This window comes from Oncorhynchus nerka, linkage group LG12 (genome assembly GCF_034236695.1).
Source record: "Oncorhynchus nerka isolate Pitt River linkage group LG12, Oner_Uvic_2.0, whole genome shotgun sequence".
Classification (NCBI taxonomy): domain Eukaryota; kingdom Metazoa; phylum Chordata; class Actinopteri; order Salmoniformes; family Salmonidae; genus Oncorhynchus; species Oncorhynchus nerka.
Genome location: NC_088407.1, coordinates 62,959,703 through 62,976,983, shown reverse-complemented (window position 1 = coordinate 62,976,983; position 17,281 = coordinate 62,959,703). Strand labels below are relative to the sequence as shown.

The 17,281-nt window shown below is 42.3% G+C and overlaps 1 pseudogene; it reads right to left on the bottom strand.

The window, feature by feature from the left end:
* LOC115138549 (BTB/POZ domain-containing protein 7-like) overlaps positions 1–15,826 on the bottom strand; it is a 50,598-nt pseudogene extending 34,772 nt beyond the window's left edge.
* Positions 15,827–17,281: the final 1,455 nt, after the last annotated feature.

Sequence of the window (17,281 nt, the reverse complement as noted above, 5' to 3'; positions counted from 1 at the left end):
CACATTACCATACAAAACGCCAGGCAGAAATAGGATCAATGCATTATTCAAATTACAGTGAAGTCACTTTATCAATCATTTATATGGATTTCTTCCTCTGAAATTGCAGAAAGACAAAAGAGGAGACTCAAATCAAATATTTTTTGGGGGGTCACATACACATATTTAGCAGATGTTATTGCAGGTGTAGCGAAATGCTTGTGTTTCTAGCTCCAACAGTGCAGTAGTATCTAACAATTCACAACAATACACACAAATCTAAAAGTAAAAGAAGGGAATTAAGAAATATATAAATATTAGATTGAGCAATGTCGGAGAGGCATTGACTAAAATACAGTAGAATACAATACAGTATATATATATGAGATGAGTAAAGTAGTATGTAAACATTATTTAAACATGATTAAAGTGACTAGTGTTCCCATTATTAAAGTGGCCAGTGATTCCAAGTCTTTGTACATAGGGCAGCAGCCTCTAAGGTGCAGGGTTGCGTAACTGGGTGGAAGCCGGCTAATGATGGCTAATTAACAGTCTGATGGCCTTGAGATAAAAGCTGTGTTCCAGTCTCTTGTCCCATTGTTGATGCACCTGTTGATGCACCTGACCTCGCCTTCTGGATGATAGCGGGGTGAACAGGCTGTGGCTCGGGTGGTTGATGGCCTTCCTGTGGCATTGGGTGCTGTAGGTGTCCTGGAGGGCAGGTAGTTTGCCCCCAGTGATGCATTTGGCAGACCGCACCACACTCTGGAGAGCCCTGCGGTTGCGGGCGGTGCAGTTGCCGTACCAGGTGGAGATACAGCCCGACAGGATGCTCTCAGTTGTGCATCTGTAAAGGTTTGAGAGGGTTTTAGGGGCCAAGACAAATTTCTTCAGCCTCTTGAGGTTGAAGAGGTGCTATTGCACAGAGGTGCTATTGCACCTTCTTCACCACACTGTCTGTGTGGGTGGACCATTTCAGACCGTCAGTGATGTATACACCGAGGAACTTTAAGGAACTGTGTTGAGAATCAGTGAAGTGGAGGTCCAGGAAGTCCAGGACCCAGTTGCACAGGGCGGTGTTCAGACCCAGGGCCTCAAGCTTAATGATGAGCTTGGAGGGTACGATGGTGTTGAATGCTAAGCTATACTCAATGAACAGCATTCTTACATAGGTATTCCTCTTGTCCAGATGGGATAGGTAGTTCAGTTACCTTTGCTTTCTTGGGTACAGGAACAATGGTGGACAGCAGACTGGGATAGGGAGAGATTTAATATTTCCGTAAACACTCCAGCCAGCTGGTCTTTGCATGCTCTGAGGATGCGGCAAGGGATGCCGTCTGGACCGGCAGCCTTGCGAGGGTTAACACGCTTTAATGTCTTACTCACATCGGCCACGGAGAAGAAGAGCCCACAGTCCTTGGTAGCGGGCTGCGTCGGTGGCACTGTGTTATCCTCAAAGCAGGCAAAGAAGGTGTTTAGCTTGTCCGGAAGCAAGATGTCGGTGTCCGAAGTGGCTGGTTTTCACTTTGTAGCCCCTGCCACATACGTCTTGTGTCTGTGAGATCTCTGGGTCCAATTCATATCCTACTAAAATTTCAGCTCTCTCAAAACCCTCCTGTTCAACCTTTATCAGATCATTAACAGTGGCTGTCATCTCACACCACAGTACAGCTCACACGTGTGCACAGCCATGAATTTGCATAAGGTAGACAGTAACAATTGGGATAACTTGATCTACTAAGTGTTCTATGGTTAAAGCAGAGGCCAAATGCCGATTTGACTACTGTTTATGCAATGCCCCAGATAGTCCAGAGTTGCAGATCGGTCTAGTTCTTCAATTGGTTACTGTGCCATTTAGTTCAACATTCCAAAAGGCACTGTGCATTGAGATTTTCTCATTGAATCAGTGTTCTTCACACACACATGCATAAACACTCCACACGCTTGGATGTGTCGAAGACATATATGTGCTGGTGACCTCACCTGACCCATACCGAATTTGCACTGAATAAAATTGAGGATTAAATCACTTCATACAGTGCCTTGCGAAAGTATTCAGCCCCCTTGAACTTTGTGACCTTTTGCCACATTTCAGGCTTCAAACATAAAGATATAAAACTGTATTTTTTGGTGAAGAATCAACAACAAGTGGGACACAATCATGAAGTGGAACGACATTTATTGGATATTTCAAACTTTTTTTACAATTCAAAAACTGATAAATTGGGCATGCAAAATTATTCAGCCCCTTTACTTTCAGTGCAGCAAACTCTCTCCAGAAGTTCGGTGAGGATCTCTGAATGATCCAATGTTGACCTAAATGACTAATGATGATAAATACAATCCACCTGTGTGTAATCAAGTCTCCGTATAAATGCACCTGCACTGTGATAGTCTCAGAGGTCCGTTAAAAGTGCAGAGAGCATCATGAAGAACAAGGAACACACCAGGCAGGTCCGAGATACTGTTGTGAAGAAGTTTAAAGCCGGATTTGGATACAAAAAGATTTCCCAAGCTTTAAACATCCCAAGGAGCACTGTGCAAGCGATAATATTGAAATGGAAGGAGTATCAGACCACTGCAAATCTACCAAGACCTGGCCGTCCCTCTAAACTTTCAGCTCATACAAGGAGAAGACTGATCAGAGATGCAGCCAAGAGGCCCATGATCACTCTGGATGAACTGCAGAGATCTACAGCTGAGGTGGGAGACTTTGTCCATAGGACAACAATCAGTCGTATATTGCACAAATCTGGCCTTTATGGAAGAGTGGCAAGAAGAAAGCCATTTCTTAAAGATATCCATAAAAAGTGTTGTTTAAAGTTTGCCACAAGCCACCTGGGAGACACACCAAACATGTGGAAGAAGGTGCTCTGGTCAGATGAAACCAAAATTGAACTTTTTGGCAACAATGCAAAACGTTATGTTTGGCGTAAAAGCAACACTGCCCATCACCCTGAACACACCATCCCCACTGTCAAACATGGTGGTGGCAGCATCATGGTTTGGGCCTGCTTTTCTTCAGCAGGGACAGGGAAGATGGTTAAAATTGATGGGAAGATGGATGGAGACAAATACAGGACCATTCTGGAAGAAAACCTGATGGAGTCTGCAAAAGACCTGAGACTGGGACGGAGATTTGTCTTCCAACAAGACAATGATCCAAAACATAAAGCAAAATCTACAATGGAATGGTTCAAAAATAAACATATCCAGGTGTTAGAATGGCCAAGTCAAAGTCCAGACCTGAATCCAATCGAGAATCTGTGGAAAGAACTGAAAACTGCTGTTCACAAATGCTCTCACTGAGCTCGAGCTGTTTTGCAAGGAGGAATGGGAAAAAATGTCAGTCTCTCGATGTGCAAAACTGATAGAGACATACCCCAAGCGACTTACAGCTGTATTCGCAGCAAAAGGTGGCGCTACAAAGTATTAACTTAAGGGGGCTGAATCATTTTGCAAGCCCAATTTTTCAGTTTTTGATTTGTTAAAAAAGTTTGAAATATCCAATAAATGTCGTTCCACTTCATGATTGTGTCCCACTTGTTGTTGATTCTTCACAGAAAAATACAGTTTTATATCTTTATCTTTGAAGCCTGAAATGTGGCAAAAGGGGGTTCAAGGGGGCCGAATACTTTCGCAAGGCACTGTATATTCCTCTTTTGAAAGAGCTTCAAAATCTCTTTAGGACCAATCAACATGCCATTGACACAAAGAAAGAAAGCAGATGACAAACACCAGCAGTAGAAAAATACATACATTCACCGCATTGTAAGGTACCCAATAGCACATTTGATCCTCATTAAAAAGTGTCAAAGACAAGGTTCTCTTTCAGCACCTGATCAAATTTATGCTAGGTTATATTATTTTCGCTGTCATCAATACAACTATTTTAGAAGCCAGTCATCAGGCTGCTGATTATCCCGCACACCTTTCACCATCGTCTCGCACACCTGTCCCCATCGTCTCACGCACCTGCGCCTCATGACACTCACCTGGACTCCATCTCCTCCTTGATCATCTTCCCTATACCTGTCACTCCCCTTGGTTCTTTCCTCAGGTGTTATTGACTCTGTTATCATGTCGGTGAGTTGTTTGTGTTTCGTGTTCATTGTTTATTGTTTATTTTATTTATTAAAACACTCACTCCTTGAACTTGCTTCCCGACACTCAGTGCACTCGTTACAAAAACACCAAAGCCTTGAATTGATAGTACACTATAACAGTTCACTCATTCATATAGCCTTTAGCGCTCCATAACCCACAGGGATTTTCTCTTCATTTACTTACAATGAAGATGTAGAAGAAGGCTATTGATTTCTAAGGTCTTCTCTAATCATTTAAGGTGCCCTGACAGTTCATTGCTCGAACATCTAATTAGCATTGTCTTAGAGCAAAGCTGTCCCAAGTTATCGTCAAAAAAGTCAGGACGTGTGGCTCCCTGAGCTGGAAATTGAGGTTTGGGACACCAAACCTCAGAAGAGAAACTCTGTACTGGTCTTCTACCAACACATCTCAGCTGATTGTTGACTAGGAGAGTGCTGGGAAAATAACAAGTAGGCTCTCTCTGCGTCATTCTCGTTGAGAGCTTTGCTTTACTACTGTGCTAACTAATGAGCCGGACTCTAACTTCACAGCATCATCTCAGGCAGGATGGCAGACAGTCAAAATCCCCAGGCCAGCTGCTGAGCGTGTACTAAAACAGCTGGTTCACAATCAGTAGATCAGCTGTCTGTTCCGGGAGAATGAGCAAGTGGTTTCACCATTGACACTTCTGTGAGTTTAGACTTGACACACACCTGTGGTGTGTTTATGGACATATTCAATCGCTCCCTATCCCTGTCTGTTGTCCTCACATGCTTCAAGACAGCTACCATTGTTCCTGTACCCAAGAAGGCAAAGATAACTGAACTAAATGACTACTGCCCCATAGCACTCACTTCTGTCATCATGAAGTGCTTAGAGAGACTAGTCAAGGATCATATCACCTCCACTTTACCGGCCACACTAGACCCACTTCAGTTTGCATACCGACCCAACAGGTCCACAGACAACGCAATCGCCATCACACTGCACTATCCCATCTGGACAAAAGGAACACCTATGTAAGAATGCTGTTCATTGACTACAGCTCAGCATTCAACACCATAGTACCCTCCAAGGTCATCATCAAGCTAGAGGCCCTGGATCTCAACCCCGCCCTGTGCAATTGGGTCCTGGACTTTCTGACGGTAGGAAACAACATCACCACTTCGCTGACCTTCAACACTGGGGCCCCACAAGGGTGCGTGCTCAGCCCCCTCCTGTACTTCCTGTTCACCCACGACTGTGTGACCATGCACGCCTCCAACTCAATCATCAAGTTTGTAGACAACACAACAGTAGTGGGCTTGATTACCAACAACGATGAGGTGAGGGCCCTCGGAGTGTGGTGTCAGGAAAACAACCTCTCACTCAACGTCAACAAAACAAAGATGATCGTGGACTTCAGGAAACAGCAGAGGGAGCACCCCTCTATCCACATCGAAGGGACAGCAGTGGAGAGGGTGGAAAGTTTTAAGTTCCTCGGTGTACACATCACATACAAACTTAAATGGTCCACTCACACAGGCAGTATGGTGAAGAAGGCGTAACAGCGACACTTCAACCTCAGGAGGCTGAAGAAATTTGGCTTGTCACCCAAAACCCTGACAAACTTTTACCAGGCATCACAGCCTGGTATGGCAACTGCTCCGCACTCAACCGCAAGGCTCTCCAGAGGGTGGTGCGGTCTGCACAACGCATCACCAGTGACAAACTACCTGCCCTCCATGATACCTACAGCACCCGATGTCACAGGAAGGTCAAAAAGATCATCAAGGACTTCAACCACCCGAGCCACTGCCTGTTCACACTGCTACCATCCAGAAGGCGAGGTCAGTACAGGTGCATCAAAGCTGGGACCTAGAGACTGAAAAACAGCTTCTATCTAAAGGCCCTCAGACTGCTAAACAGCAATCACAAACTCAGAGAGGCTGCTGCCTACATTGGGACCCAATCACTGGCCACTTTAATAAATGGATCACTAGTCACTTTATACAATTCACACTAAATAATGTCACTTAATAATGTTTACATATCTTGCATTACTCATATCACATATACTGTAAACTGTATTTTATACCATCTATTGCACCTTGCCTATGCCGCTCGGCCATTGCTCATCCATATACTTACAATTGAAGTTGGAAGTTTACATACACCTTAGCCAAATACATTTCAACACAGTTTTTCACAATTCCTGACATTTAATCCTAGTAAAAAGTCCATGGTCTTAGGTCAGTTAGGATCACCACTTTATATTAAGAATGTGAAATGTCAGTGGAGAGAATGATTTATTTCAGCTTTTATTTATTTCATCACATTCCCAGTGGGTCAGAACTTTACATACACTCAAATAGTATTTGGAAGCATTGCCTTTAAATTGTTTAACTCGGGGCAAACGTTCCAGGTAGCCTTCCACAAGCTTCCCACAATAAGTTGGGTGAATTTTGGCCCATTCCTCCTGACAGAGCTGGTGTAACTGAGTCAGGTTTGTAGGCCTCCTTGCTCGCACATGCTTTTTCAGTTCTGCCCACAAATGTTCTATAGGATTGAGGTCAGGGCTTTGTGATGGACACTCCAATACCTTGACTTTGTTGTCCTTATGTCATTTTGCCACAACTTTGGAAGTATGCTTAGGGTCAATGTCCATTTGGAGGACCCATTTGTTACCAAGCTTTAACTTCCTGACTGATGTCTTGAGATGATGCTTCAATATATCCACATAATTTCCATTCCTCATGAAGCCATCGATTTTGTGAAGTGCACCAGTCCCTCCTGCAGCAAATCACCCCAACAGCATGATGCTGCCACCCCCGTGCTTCACGGTTGGGATGGTGTTCTTTGGCTTGCAAGCCTCCCCCTTTTTCCTCCTAACATAACCATGGTCATTAAGGCTAAACAGTTATATTTTTGTTTCATCAGACCAGAGTACATTTCTCCAAAAGGTACTTTGTCCCCATGTGCAGTTACTCTGGCTTTTTATGGCGGTTATGGAGCAGTGGCTTCTTCCTTGCTGTGCGGCCTTTCAGGTTACGTTAATATAGGACTCGTTTTACTGTGGATATATATACTTTTGTACCTGTTTCCTCCAGCATCTTCACAACGACCTTCGCTGTTGTTCTGGGATTGATTTGCACTTTTTGCACCAAAGTAAATTCAGCTCTAGGAGACCGAACGCGTCTTTTTCCTGAGCGGTATGACGGCTGCGTGGTCCCATGGTGTTTATACCTGTGTACTATTGATTGTACAGATGAACGTGGGACCTTCAGGCGTTTGGAAATTGCTCGTAAGGATGAACCAGACTTGTGGAGGTCTACAATTTTTTTCTGAGGTATTGGATGATTTCTTTTGATTTTCCCATGCTGTCAAGCAAAGAGGCACTGAGTTTGAAGGTAGGCCTTGAAATACATCCACAGGTACACCTCCAATTGACTCAAATGATGTCAATTAGCCTATCAGAAGCTTCTAAAGCCATGACATCATTTTCTGGAATTTTCCAAGCTGTTAAAGGCACAGTCAACTTAGTGTATGTAAACTTCTGACCCACTGGAATTGTGATACAGTGAATTATAAGTGAAATAATCTGTCTGTCAACAATTGTTGGAAAAATTACTTGTGTCATTCACAAAGTAGATGTCCTAACCGACTTGCCAAAACTATAGTTTGTTAACTTCTTACGGATCAGTGGGACGCTAGCATCTCACCTCGACAACATCCGGTGAAATTGCAGAGCGCGAAATGCAAATTTCAGAAATCGTAATAAAAATTTATAAAAATACAAGTGTCATAATCATTTAAAAGCTCAACTTCTTGTTAATCGAGCCGCGTTGTCAGATTTCAAAAAGGCTTTACAGCGAAAGCACACCATGCAATTATCTGAGGACAGCGCCCCACACACATTTTCCAACCAAGCAGAGATGTCACGAAAGTCAGAAATAGTGATAAAATAAATCACTTACCTTTGAAGATCTTCATCTGGTTGCAATCACAAGGGTCCCAGATACATAATAAATGGTCCTTTTGATCGATAAAGTCCTTTATATCCCCAAAAGGTCTGTTTCATTGGCGCGTTAGACTCAGTAATCCACCTGTTTCCCTCGTTCAAAATGCATACAAATTAATCCCGTAAGTTACCAATAAACTTCTTCCAAACATATCAAACAACGTTCCTAATCAATCCTCAGGTACCCTAATATGTAAATAAATTATAAAATTTAAGACGGAGAATACCGGAGACCATTACCGGAGATAAATAACGAAGTATGCGACCTCACCAGAACACGCAACAAACACTACAGCCAAAATGGGAGCCACTTACTAAAACTACAAATTCTAGCTCAATTTTCCGAAAACAAGCCTGAAACTCTTTCTAAAGACGGTTGACATCTAGTGGAAGCCCTAGGAACTGCAATCTGGGAGGTCTTCCTTTTATATTCCCATTGACAGCCATAGTAATCAAGGGTGCGCTGATTGTGTTTTTTTCTGGATGGATTGTCCTCGGGTTTTCACCTGCCATATCAGTTTTGTTATACTTACAGACATTATTGTAACAGTTTTGGAAACTTTAGAGTGTTTTCTATCCAATACTACCAATGATATGCATATCCTAGCTTCTGGGCCTAAGTAACAGGCTTTGGGCACCTCATTCATCCAAACTTTTGAATACTGCCCCCTAGCCTGAAGAAGTTAACAAGAAATGTGTAGCACAAGCATATCGCTACACTCATGTAAACATCTGCTAACCATGTGTATGTGACAAATACAATTTGATTTGACCTAGCCACCTTTGCCCAAAATGACATAATGGATCAATCACCAATCAGTCAGAATCCACCCTACACATTTTACCCTAAAGGACAGAAGAAAAAAACATTGTGTCGTTTTGTCGTCTGTGAGTCACAGGGACAGACTCACGGAGGCATGTAACAAAGGGCTTAGCGCTGCAGTGCTCTGGTCCACCAGGCATATCAGTTGGGCAGTGAATCCCCTCATTCTATTGATTACAGCCTTCGTTAGGAGAGCTACCAGAAACAACTGGAACAGATGAAAAAAGAAAAGCACACTGACCAAACAAAACAACTGAGGACACAAAAGGTGGTCTGCATGTCAACACAACTCATGGAAGCTAGTGATCCTCTGTGTTATGCTGTGTGTGCAAATGAATGAGTGCATCATTCAACAGTCTGCCTTGACATTACAAACAATGAAGGAACTGGAAGTCTGTGGTAAACTGACCTGAGCTTGAGAGTCTATAGCCAGTCTCTCATGGTGACATTCAACATCTTGGGAAACAAAGGCAGTGACCTGCTTTTTAAAAATTTGGGTCAGCAAGCATTCAACAGGAACTTGAAATGAGAAGCAGTGAGTGTATGCTTTTAATGATTATGTAAGCACAGGCCTGAAGTGTCTGCCTCCAAAGAAGCATCTTAAGCAATAATTGATGTTCGCCGTAGGATGAAAACAGTGGCTTCTTTGCCTCACAGATTGTTTAGTGAGCACTCACTTGTCCATTGTTAGTGAGCTCTATATTTTCCGGTCCCAGAGTCAACAGCATAGAAGGCCAAAGTCCAACTGATCATCCAAGTGCTCATAGGCTCTCAAGTCACAACCTACACATGCCAACATAGGTATAAACTGTGTGCTGATGTTTGTGGAATTTGGAGGATGATGGGGGCAACAGGGGAAAGAGTCTCAGAGCCACAAAGTCCCTTGCTCTTGTCAGCATACTTGGGGTCCAACATGTACACTGCGGCGTGTATGGGCTTCAGGCAGAAGTCTTCACGCAAAATTCCCGGGCTTAACTTCTCATGGAAAATATCCGGGAAAATTAGGGAAATTTACTGGAAAGTTTCCGACCCTTTGCAACCCTAGACCTGACATTCTACTAGCTTCTACTTTTAAAAATCCACCTTTCCAGAAACAAGTCTCTCACTGTCGCTTACTATAGACCACCCTCTGCCCCCAGTTGTGCCCTGGACACCATATGTGAATTGATTGCCCCCCATCTATCTTCAGAGCTCGTGCTGCTAGGTGACCTAAACTGGGACAAGCTTAACGCGCCGGCCATCCTACAATCTAAGCTTGATGCCCTCCATCTCACACAAATTATCAATAAACCCACCAGGTACAACCCCAAATCCGTATACAAGGGCACCCTCATAGATATCATCCTAACCAACTTGTCCTACAAATACACCTCTGCTGTTTTCAACCAAGATCTCAGCAATCACTGCCTCATTGCCTACATCCGTAATGGGTCTGCGGTCAAACGGTCAAACAACCACCCCTCATCACTGTCAAATGTTCCCTAAAACACTTTCTAATCGACCTGGCCCGGTATCCTGGAAGGATATTGACCTCATCCCGTCAGTAGAGGATGCCTGGGTATTCTTTAAAAGTGCTTTCCTCACCATCTTAAATAAGCATGCCCCATTCAAAAAATGTAGAACCAGGAACAGATATAGCCCTTGGTTCTCTACAGACCTGACTGCCCTTGACCAGCACAATAACATCCTGTGGCGTTCTGCATTAGCATCAAATAGCCCCAGTTATATGCAACTTTTCAGGGAAGTTAGGAACCAATATACACAGGCAGTTAAGAAAGCTAAGGCTAGCTTTTTCAAGCAAAAATTTGCATCCTGTAGCACAAACTAAAAAAAGTTCTGAGACACTGCAAAGTCCATGGAGAATAAGAGCACCTCCTCCCAGCTGCCCACTGCACTGAGGCTAGGAAACACTGTCACCACCAATAAATCCACTATAATTGAGAATTTCAAAAAGCATTTTTCTACGGCTGGCCATGCTTTCCACCTGGCTACCCCTATCCCGATCAACATCCCTCCACTCCCCACAGCAACTTGCCCAAGCATCCCCATGTCTCCTTCATCCATTGTTGCAACCCCTATCACTAGCCTGTTCAACCTCTCTTTCGTATCATCTGAGATTCCCAAAGATTGGAAAGCTGCCGCGGTCATTCCCCTCTTCAAAGGTAGAGACACTCTAAACCCAAACTGCTACAGACCTATATCTATCCTACCCTGCCTTTCTAAGGTCTTCGTAAGCCAAGTTAACAAACAGATTACAGACCATTTTGAATCCCACCGTACCTTCTCCGCTTTGCAATCTGGTTTCAGAGCTGGTCATGGGTGCACCTCAGCCACGCTCAAGGAACTAAACAATATCATAACCGCCATTGATAAGAGACATTACTGTGCAGCCGTATTCATTGACCTGGCCAAGGCTTTCGACTCTGTCAAGCACCAAATTCTTATCGGCAGACTGAACAGCCTTGGTTTCTCAAATGATTGCCTCGCCTGGTTCACCAACTACTTCTCTGATAGAGTTCAGTGTGTCAAATTGGAGGGCCTGTTGTCCGGACTAGAGGTTGACCGATTATGATTTTTCAACACCAATACCGATTATTGGAGGACCAAAAAAAAGCCGGTGCCGATTAATCGGCCAATTTTTTTACATGTATTTTGGGTTTGTAATAATGACAATTAAAACAATACTGAATGAACACTTATTTTAACTTAATATAATACATCAATAAAAATCAATTTTGCCTCAAATAAATAATGAAACATGTTCAATTTGGTTTAAATAATGCAAAAACAAAGTGTTGGAGAAGTAAAAGTGCAATATGTGCCATGTAAAAAAGTTAACGTTTGAGTTCCTTGCTCAGAACATGAGAACATATGAAAGTTGGTGGTTCCTTTTAACATGAGACAATATTCCAAGGTAAGAGGTTTTAGGTTGTAGTTAATATTGTATTTATAGGACTATTTCTCTCTATACCATTTGTATTTCATATACCTTTGACTATTGGATGTTCTTAAAGGCACTACAGTATTGCCAGTGTAACAGTATAGCTTCCGTCCCTCTCCTCGCCCCTACCTGGGCTCGAACCAGGAACACATCGACAACAGCCACACTCGAAGCAGCGTTACCCATCGCTCCACAAAAGCCGCGGCCCTTGCAGAGCAAGGGGAATAACTACTCCAAGTCTCAGAGCGAGTGACGTTTGAAATGCTATTAGTGCATACCCAGCTAACTAGCTAGCCGTTTCACATTGGTTACACCAGCCATTAGGCTGAGAGTCATAAACAGAGCTGTGCTTGCGAAGAGCTGCTGGCAAAACGGACGAAAGTGCTGTTTGAATGAATACTTACGAGCCTGCTGCTGCCTACCATCGCTCAGTCAGACTGCTTTATCTAATCATAGACTTAATTATAACATAATAACACACAGAAATACGAGCCTTTGGTAATTAATATGGTCGAAACCGGAAACTATCATTTCGAAAACAAAATGTTTATTATTTCAGTGAAATACGGAACCGTTCGGTATTTATTCTAACCAGTGGCATCCATAAGTCTAAATATTTGTGTTACATTGCACAACCTTCAATGTTATGTCATAATTACGTAAAATTCTGGCAAATTAGTTCGCAATGAGCCAGGCGGCCCAAACTGTTGCATATACCCTGACTCTGCGTGCATTGAAAACAAGAGAAATTTCATAATTTCACCTGGTTAATATTGCATGCTAACCTGGATTTATTTTAGCTAAGTATGCAGCTTTAAAAATATATACTTCTGTGTATTGATTTTAAGAAAGGCATTGGTGTTTATGGTTAGGTACAGTCGTCCAACGATTGTGCTATTTTCGCAAATGCGCTTTTGTTAAATCATTCCCCAGCGTTGCATCGATTATATTCAACGCAGGACACGCTAGATAAACTAGTAATATCATCAACCATGTGGTTATAACTAGTGATTTGATTGATTGATTTTTATAAGATATACATTTAATGCTAGCTAGCAACTTACCTTGGCTTCAACTGCATTCGCGTAACAGGCAGGCTCCTCATGGAGTGCAATGAGAGGCAGGTGGTTAGAACGTTGAACAAGTTAACTGTAAGGTTGCAAGATTGGATCCCCCGAGCTGACAAGGTGAAAATCTGTCATTCTGCCCCTGAACAAGACAGTTAACCCACTGTTCCTACGCCATCATTGAAAATAAGAATGTGTACTTAACTGACTTGCCTAGTTAAATAAAGGTCTAAAAAATAAATATATAGATATTTTTTTTAATCGGGAAAATCGGCGCACAAAAATACAGATTTCCGATTGTTATGAAAACTTGAAATCGGCCCTAATTAATCGGCCATTCCGATTAATTGGTCGACCTCTAGTCCGGACGTCTGGCAGTCTCTATGTGGGTGCCACAGGGTTCAATTCTCGGGCCGACTCTCTTCTCTGTATACATCAGTGATGTTGCTCTTGCTGCTGGTGATTCTGATTCACCTCTATGCAGACAACACCATTCTGTATACCTCTGGCCCTTCTTTGGACACTGTGTTAACTAACCTCCAGACGAGCTTCAATGCCATACAACTCTCCTTCCGTGGCCTCCAACTGCTCTTAAATGCAAGTAAAACTAAATGCATGCTCTTCAACCGACCGCTGCCCGCACCTGCCCGCCCGCCTGTCCAGCATCACTACTCTGGATGGTTCAGACTTAGAATATGTGGACAACTACAAATACCTGGGTGTCTGGTTAGACTGTAAACTCTCCTTCCAGAATCACATTAAGCATCTCCAATCCAAAATTAAATCTAGAATCGGCTTCCTATATCGCAACAGTAAAGTATCCTTCACTCATGCTGCAAAACATACCCTCGTAAAACTGACCATCATACCAATCCCGGCGATGTAATTTACAAAATAGCCTCCAACACTCTACTCAACAAATTGGATGCAGTCTATCACAGTGCCATCCGTTTTGTCACCAAGGCCCCATATACTACCCACCACTGCGACCTGTACACTCTCGTTGGTTGGCCCTCGCTTCATACTCGTCACCAAACCCACTGGTTCCAGGTCATCTACAAGCCCCGCCTTATCTCAGTTCACTGGTCACCATAGCAGCACCCACCCATAGCACGTGCTCCAGCAGGTATATCTCACTGATCACCCCCAAAGCCAATTCTTCCTTTGGTTGCCTTTCCTTCTAGTTCTCTGCTGCCAATGACTGGAACGAACTGCAAAAATCACTGTAGCTGGAGACTCATATCTCCCTCACTAGCTTTAAGCACCAGCTGTCAGAGCAGCTCACAGATCACTGCACCTGTACATAGCCCATCTGTAAATAGCCCATCCAACTACCTCATCCCCATACTGTATTTATTTATCTTGCTCCTTTGCACCCCAGTATCTCTACTTGCACATTCACACACACATACATACACACATATATATATATTCTGCACATCTACCATTCCAGTGTTTAATTGCTATATTGTAATTACTTCGCCACCATAGCCTATTTATTGCCTTATCTCCCTTATCCTACCTCATTTGCACATACTGTGTATAGAATTTTCTACTGTATTATTGACTGTATGTTTGTTTATTCCATGTGTAACTCTGTGTTGTTGTATGTGTCGAACTGCTTTGCTTAATCTTGGCATGGTCGCAGTTGCAAATGAGAACTTGTTCTCAACTAGCCTACCTGATAAAATAAAGGTGTAATATATAAAAATATATATATATATTTTATATATATTTTTTAAATCTAATCAGATGCCTGTGTGAGCCATTCTGACGCAACCCAATGACATACTGGTGGATTTCACACTCCATAGGGTCCTCCTATACACTAAACATCCTAAAGCAGACAAGTAAACACTCTGCTACCTGAGATAAGCCCAAAAACTAAATTCAAGTTGCCATAGAAGGAAAGAAGTTATTCAAATGGCGTTACTGTTGGAGTCAAATGTAAGTTTAATATATTGATCTGCCAACGTGAAAAAAAATACATTTGAATATTTGACGTTGACAAAATTGGGACACCACTCATTGCAACGCCGCATCCGTCACTTCAACAGTAAAGAGGCGATGTATAGGCTAGCAATAAATAACAACGTTTCACTTTTTATTGAATAATAGTAGGCCTTTATTATTATTATTTTGTATGTACAATTTAATAAGAGGTGTTCTAGTTAGAGGAATAGCATACGGATCAGACCGTTCTGTCGCTGCAACTTTGCCTACAAAAAGGCTACATAACAAGCCAGAAGAATGCAGTGGAAAGGCTTTGTTAGTAAACTATCGTAATCCATTAGCCATACCACGGAGCTATTGTTGCCTTGCTGACAGCAGTTCGATTATTCCTGCTAAAACCTTCGCATGCCCATTCCTCGTGTGGAATAGGTTCGGCTGAATCGGAAATTAATCACAGTAAAAGTGGCCATTAAAGCAAACAAGTCCAGTGCAAAAACGCAAAGAAACATTTCGGTAGCCTGTTAGCCACGTTCATAACCCTGTAATTACATGTCGGTTGCTACGTCCACTTTGACTAGTGCGCGGAGACTTGACAAGTTTTGTAAATGTTCATTAATAATATAGGTCGTTGACTGAATAGTTTGAGATGGCATACCTTGAGCCGACTTCAATATGCTCGAGCCTTCCTTTCCTTCTCTTCTTACAGAAATTATTCTTCCTCTCAAATTGATTCCCGACTCAAGTTATGATAATTCCTTTTAGATTTTTTTTTGTCAACGGCACAAATCCCCTTTGTAACACCGAGCATCACGCATAGATCGACGCCATATCCAACGAGAGAATGCCTTTAGATCCACTTTGCCTCGACTTTTCAACAAATTCCATGTTTTTTTAGCGAGAAAATAAACTCAAGACGTGACCCTTTGCTTGGATTTGTTTTCCTGAAAAAAAAAACATCCTTGCACGGCGCTTGGTTGGGTGGGTGGTGTGGCCTATCCGGAGGCTGTTTGCTGACTGGTTCAAATCTGTAATGAGTCGGGAATTGTCAGCTTGCGAGCGCCGTCTAGCTGTATGGGCGAGCAATATAGGTAGGTCATATAATAGGCCTCCAGTACTCATTAAAATTTAAAGTGTAGTTTATGAGTATTTAAAAGCCAGAGTCTGGGAAATTGTAAACAATCAAAGAGTGGTTTACCAACATGTTAACAATGGAGCAAATGCATGCAATGACAGCTACACATGCACTTTCACTAGATTTCTCTGTTATACTTCTTATGGCTGGGGGCAGTATTGAGTAGCTTGGATGAATATGGTGCCCAGAGTAAACTACCTGCTACTCAGGCCCAGTTGCTAATATATGCATATTATCTATATATTTGGATAGACAGCACTCTGAAGATTCTAAAACTGTTTGAATGATGTATGTGAGTATAACAGCACTCATATGGCAGGCAAAAACCTGAGAAAAAATCCAACCAGGAAGTGGGAAATCTGAGGTTTGTATTTTTTCAAGTAATTTCCTATCGAATATACAGTGTCTATGTGTCATATTGCACTTCCTGGGGCTTCCACTAGATGCCAACAGTCTTTAGAACCTTGTTTGAGGCTTCTACTGTGAAGGAGGGGGGAATGAGAGCTGATTGAGTCAGGGGTCTGACAGAGTGCCATGAGCTGATCACGCTCGCTCAGGTGAGAGTTAGCTGCGTTCCATTGTATTTCTACAGACAAAGCAATTCTCCGGTTGAAACATTATTGAAGATTTATGATAAAAACATCCTAAAGATTGATTCTATACTTCGTTTGACATGTTTCTACGAACTGTAATATGACTTTTCGTCTGAACTTTTGCATGGATTTCCCGCACCTCGTGAGTTTGAATGTGTGTACTAAACGCGCAAACAAAAAGGAGGTATTTGGACATAAATGATGGACTTTATCGAACAAATCAAACATTTATTGTGGAACTGGGATTCCTGGGAGTGCATTCTGATGAAGATCATCAAAGGTAAGTAAATATTTATAATGCTATTTCTGTTGACTCCACAACATGGCGGATATCTGTATGGCTTGTTTTTGTCTCTGAGCGCTGTACTCAGATTATTGCATGGTGTACTTTTTCGGTAAAGCTTTTTTGAAATCTGACACAGCGGTTGCATTAAGGAGAAGTTTATCTAAAGTTCCATGCATAACAATTGTATTTTCATAAACATTTATGAAAGAGTATTTCTCTGTAAATTGATGTGGCTCTCTGCAAAATCACTGGATGTTTTGGAAGCAAAACATTACTGAACGTAACGCGCCAATGTAAACTGAGATTTTTGTATATAAATATGAACTTTATCGAACAAAACATACAGTATATCACAAAAGTGAGTTCACCCCTCACATTTTTGTAAATATTTGAGTATATCTTTTCATGTGACAACACTGAA